Source organism: Nicotiana tabacum, chromosome 20, assembly GCF_000715075.1.
Source record: "Nicotiana tabacum cultivar K326 chromosome 20, ASM71507v2, whole genome shotgun sequence".
NCBI classification, from domain to species: domain Eukaryota; kingdom Viridiplantae; phylum Streptophyta; class Magnoliopsida; order Solanales; family Solanaceae; genus Nicotiana; species Nicotiana tabacum.
The window spans coordinates 23,276,060-23,284,998 of NC_134099.1; positions in this window are offsets into that span (position 1 = coordinate 23,276,060).

Genomic DNA, 8,939 nt, shown 5'->3' on the forward strand with positions numbered 1-8,939 from the left:
GTCCAACCACTCGGGATATCGAGTGACCCGAATGACCTTCGCCGGCAACTGCTTAATCACCTCTTCTTTGATCTTTACACTCATTTCTGTTTTAAATTTCCTTAGCTTTTGCTTGACCGGAGGGTATGCCGGGTCAGTGGGCAATTTGTGAACCACTAAATTGGTGCTTAATCCTGGCATATCATCATATGACCATGCAAAAACATCTTTGAATTCCATAAGGGTTTTGATCAATTCTTCCCTGACATTCGGCTCAATATGGATGCTGATTTTGGTTTCTCGGACATTATCAGCGTCCCCTAGATTCACAGCCTCAGTGTCATTTAGGTTAGGTTTGGGTTTTTCTTCAAATTGGCGCAGTTCTCGGTTTATCTCTTCGAAGGCTTTATCTTCGTCATATTCAGATTCATCGTCGCAAACGACCTCTTGTGTCATTAAGTCGGATTCAGATTGATTTATTAGACTAGGTCGACGATCCGCTGTGCATGCCATGTCATTAGAACCAGTAAAAAGAGAACTGTTCAGAAAAAAAAGAACAAAACAAAATTAAAATGGGCAAAAGAAGAGAACTTTATTAAACTTGCGGGATAAAAGGGTTCACACTTTTACAAAACAAAAGTAAAATTTGGATTACACCCTGGAATAATCCTAACAAAACAAAACAAACAAAACATAAATCAAAGCCTACTACCAAGACTCCCCTCGGACAGGAAGAGGAGTAACCGTCCAGTTGTTGGTTTTGGCCTTAGGCCCCACAAACTGTATCTCTGCTCTGCTGGAACCTTCTCCAGCTTCTACCATACTGATATCAGCGAATAGCCTCTCGAAACTCTGATTCAGGTCCCCATCCATACCAATCAATGGTCCTAGGATCTTCGGGACTGGCGACCCCTTGGCACTGGCTCTGACAAAGGACCTTGAGAGACGTGGCACCGGTTTGGGCAGAAACCAGACCCTCTTCTTCATTTTTCGCGCTTGCTTCCTATCTGCTGCGGTTGGTTTGAACCCCAATCCGAAAGTTTCCAGATTTTTAGGCAGGGTGACAGGTTGGACAATCCCCTGAAGCTCGACTCCCAGGCCTCTTCCCGGCACAAATCCATTACCCAGCATTTCCGAGACCATCATGACTGTCGCGGCAGCTACCCTAGGGTGCGGGATGATTTCTCCTTCAGAAATTTTTTTTGCCGACACTGTATCGAAAATCTGGTAGACCCAAGGACCTTTGTCATCATCAGTCTCTATGAAAGGTACAATGGCGCCACCCATGGTGCACGCCGTGTCCTCGCCGTGTAGCACGACCTCTTGCCTTTCCCACTCGAACTTCACCATCTGATGTAGGGTGGAGGGCACTGCTTTGGCTGCATGAATCCATGGTCGTCCTAACAGAAGGTTATAAGATACTGTGGCATCTAGCACCTGGAATTCCATGGTGAACAGGACTGGACCGATGGTCAATTCAAGTACAACATCCCCTACCGTGGCTGTTCCATTTCCGTCGAATCCTCGGACGCAGATGCTATTCTTGCGAATTCTTCCGTGATCGACCTTTAACTGGTTCAGAGTGGATAATGGGCAGATATTGGCACTTGAACCGTTATCCACCAATGCCCAAGTAACTACCGAGTTTTCACATTTGACAGTCAGGTAAAGAGATTTATTATGCTCTGTACCTTCCATCGGTAGGTCATCATCTGAGAATATTACCCTGTTCACCTCGAAAATCTTGTTGGCAATGGTTTCCAGGTGGTTTACAGAAATCTCGTTGGGCACATGAGCTTCGTTCAATATTCTTCATCAGGGCCCGACGATGCTCCTCAGAATGGATCAGTAATGACAGCAGCGAGATCTGGGCCGGCGTCTTCCTCAGCTGTTCGACCACGGAGTAGTCCTGTACCTTCATCTTTCTCAGGAACTCCTCAGCCTCTTCTTCAGATACAGGTTTCTTGGTTGCAGCTGGGTTGGTTCTTCTCAGCTCCGCCAGAGCAAAACACCTACCTGATTGAGTCAGCCCCTGTGCTTCACAACTAACTTCCTCCACCTGTTTTCCTTTATACATCACTACTGCCTTCTCGTATTTCCAAGGCACAGCCTTGCTATCAATCATTGGCAGCTGGACTACAGGCTTTATAGTGACCAATTCTCTGTATACCCCCTTCAACGCAACCGTAGGTATGGGCGGAGTCCCTAATATTACCAACTTGTTTGGCTCGGGTTTGCTTGTTATGGCGGACGGGCTCTTCCCCAATATTACTACTGGATTGACGCCTTCCCTCTGCGACTGTACCCTCGTTCCCCTACTGGTTGATTCTTCTTTCGGGGCGGCTTGAATCATCATCACTGTCTGTGAGAGTTTTCTCAACTCTCCTCCCTCATACACCAACTCAATCATGTGAGTCTCGTGGTGTGCTGGCAGTGGGTTCTGGTTGATGTTGGGAACCTCCGGTGTCTGGACCTCAATTTTGTTAGTATCAATGAGGTCTTGTATCGCCTGCTTCAATCTCCAACATTTTTCAGTTTCATGTCCCAGCATCCCTGAGCAATATTCACAGCTTATCGTCCTGTTCATATTTTGAGGCGGGGGGTTTTGCTCTCTGGGTTCGACAGGAGTTACCAAACCCAATCGTTTCAACTTGTGGAATACGGCGGTATAGGACTCTCCCAGCTCAGTAAAGGCTCTATGTTTCTGTAGCCTATCATTTTTAGCCGCTTGACTCCCTCGAAAACCTGTCCCTGGAGGGTTCCTGTGTGCTCTGGGTGGAGGGTAAGTATTTTGTGGTAATGGGTAGGTATTATGTGGAGCTGGGTATGTAGTGTGGGGAGCCGGCGCACGCCATTGTGGGCGAACCGGAGGTTGGGTGTATGTCTGGGCTTGATGGACGGTGAAATGCGGTTCTTGGGGGGGATAGTAGTGATGTGGTGGGTTGTATGGGTAGTTTGTCCTGTGAGGTCTGGGTTGGTTGTAGTGTGGCCTGCCAGATCCGGACCAACTGCCTGCCTCGATCGAGGCAACTTCTTCTTTCTTTCTTCTCAGCGCACCTCCCGTGCCGTTCTGAATAGCCTGGGTCGTGGCCTTGAGTGCCGAGTAGTTCAAGATTTTGTCAGACCTCAGACCCTCTTCTATCATGACCCCTATCTTGACCACCTCGTTGAAGGATTTTCCAACCGTTGTCACCAAGTGACCAAAGTAGGTTGGATCCAATGTTTGTAAGAAATAGTCCACCATCTCTCCCTCTCTCATGGGAGGATCGACTCTGGCCGCTTGCTCTCTCCAGCGGAAACCGAACTCGCGAAAACTTTCCCCGGGTTTCTTCCCAGTCCTCAACAATGTGAGACGGTCAGGGACTATCTCGAGATTGTACTGGAAATGACCTTCAAAAGCCTACGCCAGATCATCCCAAGTGTACCACCTACTGGAATCCTGCCTGGTATACCATTCTAGTGCAGATCCGCTCAGACTTTGGCCGAAATAAGCTATCAACAGCTCATCTTTGCCGCCTGCCCCTCTCATTTTGCTACAGAATCCCCGCAAATGTGCCATGGGATCGTCGTGCCCTTCATACAAATCAAACTTAGGCATCTTGAACCCCGCCGAGAGTTGGACGTCCGGGAAAGGGCATAGATCTTTGTAAGCTACGCTGACTTGGTTGCCCAAACCGTGCAGGTTCCTGAAGGACTGCTCCAGGCTTTTGAACTTTCTCAATACCTCATCCTGTTCAGGGGCTTTAACCGGCTTTTCAATCTCTGCCAGTACCTCCAAGCGCGGATGGTAGGCCTGGGGCTCGGGGGCATGGAATGTAGGCTCAGGGGGTAGTACTGCGTATCGTGGGCCTGAAACAATGGCTTACTGGTCGTTCTTTGCAAGGTGGCTGATGGGGGTCCCACAAAAGTGGGAATATTTGGTGATGGGAGAGGTTGATGGGGTGGTGGAGCTTGGGAATCATGAGGGCTTCTTTCTTGATGATAACGGGGTTCGGGAGGCTTGTGGAAGGGCCGGAATGAGGGTATTCCGGCATGCGCCCCAATGGCTCAGTACTCTTTTGTGCTTTGGCTAAAGCTAGCTGCATTGCATTCATCTCTAGTCCCATCCTTTCAATCTTTTCCATCGCTTCTTTTAACAACTGGCTCATCGGCCTTTCTTCCTCGTTACTATTCTCTGAAGTAGTCATGCTTATTGCTACCGGTCCTTTGGATCTGGTTTGGTAAGGGTGTGTTGCCAGAATTCTTTAACAACTAACTGTCTTGATCAGACAACAACAAACTTTGTTAGCGTTAGAGTTTAACGGATTTAATCTCAACACATAGAGGATGCAATGCTCCTAGGCAGTTAACCGTTTCTACATGCTTCGCTTTAAACAACATGCGTCATCCCGGTTTGCTCATTTATCCCCTTTTCTGTTTTTTTTATATTTTATTTTTGTATTTTTTTTCTTTCTTTATTAAAAGCGGTCGAATCTTATGGGGATTGCCTACGTATCACGTCCCCGCGCGAATCAGACCAGGCGTAGTTCTGCCTTAAAGTAAAGAAACACAAAATTCTTGTGAAATCATTAAATTCATTCTCAAAATTTTGCTATTACAAATTACTTCAAACAAGGAATAGCAATAGTACAGACTCCACAGTTCTTAACCCGTTTTGACTAAAAGAAAAGAAAACAACATATGGAAAAGCAACAAAGCCAAATAAACAAGACTCAACCAAAGATTAATTTTTCAACTTAGGGGCCCGCGAGGCATCATTCGGCCTTTCCGCGGCCCTTGGTGTGAGGTCCCTCTGCAGGCTTTTCAACTCATTCATGATTCGGTGGACGCAACCCATGATGGAAGCAAGGAGGGTCTTCCGAGGCATTTGCTCGCATGCCAGGCATCTCATGTAGATGTAATGCCCAATCTCATCGATCCTTCCTCGAATGTTGTCCCTTTCTGTGAACAACTGCCTTATCTGTCGGTTCATCAATCCTAGTGTTTGCGCATTGTTGGCAAGTTGATCCTGGAACATCTCCATTTGTCTTTCCATTCTGGTCGTTGCATCGTAACATCGCCTTCTGTCGGCTTGGGCATCTCATGTTTGCTTGAAGATCCGCTCTTGAAGAGTGGAATTCGTTTCCCTTAATGTCCCGATGCTCAGTTCATAATCCCTTATGACTTGTTGCAGGCGCTGCCTCCGGGCCATTGTACCCTTTGCCCACTTGGTCCGCAATCTTGCTGTGCTAGCCTTGGCTCTTTCCAAATCTTCCTGGCATTCCGCAACCTGATCCTTTAACCCTGCTATCAATCTTTTATCCGCCCGGCTTCTCAGCTGGTTATCAGCCTCCTTTTTCATCCTCCGGATCTGAGCTTTGAGGATCTCGCCTTCTCTGATTAATCTGTTCTTTTCTCCCTTGTGGGCAGCAGACTGTAATTGGCATTCAAACCTCATATCCTGAACTTGTTGCTTCAGTTTGCCTGTTTCGGCAAGATATTCCCGCTCTTTGGCCAACCAACCCCACTGCTCTTGTGAAGATTTGGCAAATTCTTGCAGGTGAGGTCTTTTGGTTGGCCTTCCAGATGATGTCTCCCCTTTGTACCAGGCCTGATACCCGGGCGAAACTTCCCCTTTTGCCCGATTCATTACACAAGTATTTGCTTCTAAGTATTGACATTGGCTCCAAATTTGGCGAACCCTTGCTTCAGGAAACTGGCCGTCGGGACTGATCTCAATCACCTGGGTGCTTAGATCCTCGTCTTTCGGCACTATCTGACACCTCCCAAGTTGCCTTAAAACCCAATGCGGCGCGTATGGTTGAATGCTCTTAAGTCCCATTAAGAGAAAATGGGGCCTGGCGGCTGGCATGTATATGACTTCGTCGATCGGTAACCATCCTAGCGCCCACTGTATTTGACTGGCGTCGAGGGTACGGAAATATGAGGTCCATGCTGTGACTCCTTCAGGTAGGTAGGTCTCATTAACTCTGGTATAGAACTCCTCTATGCAGGTCTTTTCAGCGGATCCATGGCTCAAAAACTGGGCTCGGTGACATAGGTGTTCGGTCATCCACATTTGCAACAACAAATTGCAACCCTCGAAAAAGCTTCCTCCGGCTTTGCAAGACGTGAGAGCCCGGAACATATCAGATACTATCATGGGCACCAACGTACTATCTCTCTGTGTGAGCAACGTACTGACGACCCCTGCTATCTTTATGTCAATATTCCCGTCTTTTCTTGGGAATACTAAGAGTCCTAAGAAAGTTATCATGAAAGCAATCCGTCTATGTTCTTCCCACTTTTGACGATTACTTTTGCTGCACAACTGGTTTTCTGGCTTGTCGAATCCTCCTATGTGACCATATCTTTGATATATGAAACTCATGCTGCAAAAACCTTTCGCCAAGTCAGGGTTATGAATTGTTATGACTATCTTTAAGGAGTCCAGAAACCGGTGTATTGCTACAGCTCTTGGAGCAATCAGATATTTGTGCCTCAAAGGAGTCTCAGCGCTGCCGATATACCCTACTATTTCTTCTAAAGTTGGGGTAAGTTCAAAGTCCGAGAAATGGAAGACATTGTGCGCAGGATCCCAGTGGGGGACTAGTGCCCTTATGATATCTCCCCGTGGCCTGATATCCAACAAACTCGTGAGGCCTTTCAGATACTTCTTGATTTCGTCATGCCCTTCTTTGCCTAAATCATTCCACCAGAGCCGCAATTGGAAGGGGATTTTATTCATGATTGAAAAGGGTTCATTTGGAGTCGTGCTCATTCTGCACATTTATTAATAAGATTTTAACAAACGAAACTTATTCTGATAAAAGCAAAAATATGTGATTTTTCTCAAAAGGATTTCTGAACACGACCTCTCAGCACTTCATGAACGAAGATTTTTAAGGTTGTGTGAGAAAAAAAACGAGGTGGCCGTCTGCACCAAGGCAGCCTTCCGGAGTTCCTTTCGGGAACATTTGGCTATTTTTGGCATAAGCAGCATCACCCGGACTTGTTTATGACTCTTTTATCATTTTTTTCAAAAATAGAAGATTCAACATTGCAAACACGGTCTTTCAATGCCTCGGGGACGAAGATTTTTAAGGCTATGTGGGTCGACTGGACCAAGTCTTAAAAATGACCCAAAGGTGGCTGTTTATGCAAAGTCAGCCTTCCGACGTCCCTTTCGAGAACATTCGGCTATGTCTTGATAAAACAGCAGCACCCGACTTCTTTATGACAATTAAAATTTGACATATTTGTTTTTGCTATTTTTTTTTTTTTTTGTAAAAGGGGGAAGTTACATCGCTAGACTTATTTACGACAAAATTAAAAATCTTTGACATGTTTTTTTTTGTTTTTTCTTTTTTTATATTTGTTTTTGGCTTTTTAGCAAAGGGTGGGGTTGGACCCAATGAGGGTTGCCTACGTATCTCACATCTGGTGAGAATCAAACCCGCGTAGTTCGGTAATCAAGAATAAGTAGATGAACTAACTTTTTTTTTCTGAATTTGTGAAAGAACTACTTTAAAAGAAGAAAGGAAGTATATTTTTTTGATTTTTGATTGATTTTCTTTTTAAAAGAAACACTTCTAAGATATATTTTTTGAATTTTCATTTGCATTATTTTTTATTCTAAAGAAAAGAAGAATATATTTTTTGGAATTTTCCCTTTAATAAAAGAAATGCTTCTAAAATGTTTTTTTTTGAATTTTGAATTTTCTTTTCAATTTTGAAAGAAGAATCAAAATATTTTCGGATTTTTTCTTCTTATTATACATTTTTTTTAAAAAAAATAATTAAAAGACTTTCTAAAGAAGTTAATAATGGAAAATATTTTTGGATCTTTTTTTTTGTTTTTGAAAATTGGGAGTCTAAAAACTTTTCTAAACTTTTTGGCAAGACAAATATTTTTGCAACAAATAAAGACATATATATATTTTTTGGAAATAAAAAAAATTTGGATATATATATATATACATGTATATATTTGTGACAAATAATGAAAGACTCTTTTTTTATTATTATTATTTTTTGAATTTTCATAAAAAAAACATTTTAAAATAAGACTTTTTTTTAATTTTTATTTTTATAACAAGACAAACTATATATTTCTATATTTTTCTGAAAAACAAAACAGAACAACGATTTTTCTATTTTTCCTTTGCTTTTAATAAAACAAACTAATAAGACGTTTTTTTTTTCATTTTCTCAAAATTTCGGCAGAGTTTTGACAGTATTTGGGTATTGGTTTTTTTTTCAAAAATAAACAATCAATTCCTTAACCGTTATTTCCCTTTTTTTCAATTTCACAAAATTCATAATATTCAAACACCGGTCAGCATGCGGGTACGAGACAAATAAATGCACGGAAAACAAATAGGATGCATCAGGATGGCCTTTTCATATCAGGTCGCTAGTCCTAGACGGACCCAACCCCTGTGTTGAGTCCCCTGAGTCAAATGCAACGTGATGCAAATAAGCGTTCCTACTAGGGATCCGGCATGAAGTCACGTTATTCTATGTTCAAAAACCTGGGTCGGTGTTCTAGACAGTGTACCCGAGCGGACAACTCGAGCTGAGGAAGGAGCTCCTTTCCGGGAACCAAAAGGCCAGCCGGCTTAGAAACTTTCCGAGCCTCTTTTATTCAGGGTATGACACTAACAGAATAGGGAGTCTCAACCAGTAAGCACATCCCCGGAGGTAAGAAGAGAAAGGTTTCGGCACAATTTATATACAATTCAAATAATATCAAAGCGGTAAAAGCAGCATTTAGCACATTAGGCTCAAACATGTAAAAATCAGATAATAAATAAAGCCAAATAATAACAATTATTCTAAGCTCGAATTCTTAACCCTGAACCAGTGGTTCTGGGTGTTCGTCCCCAGAAGAGTCGCCAGAGCTGTCACACCTCCTTTTTCCGCACCCGAGAGGGCGCAAGGGGTTTTTTTCCAATTAAAGGACAATCAAAACGGGATTG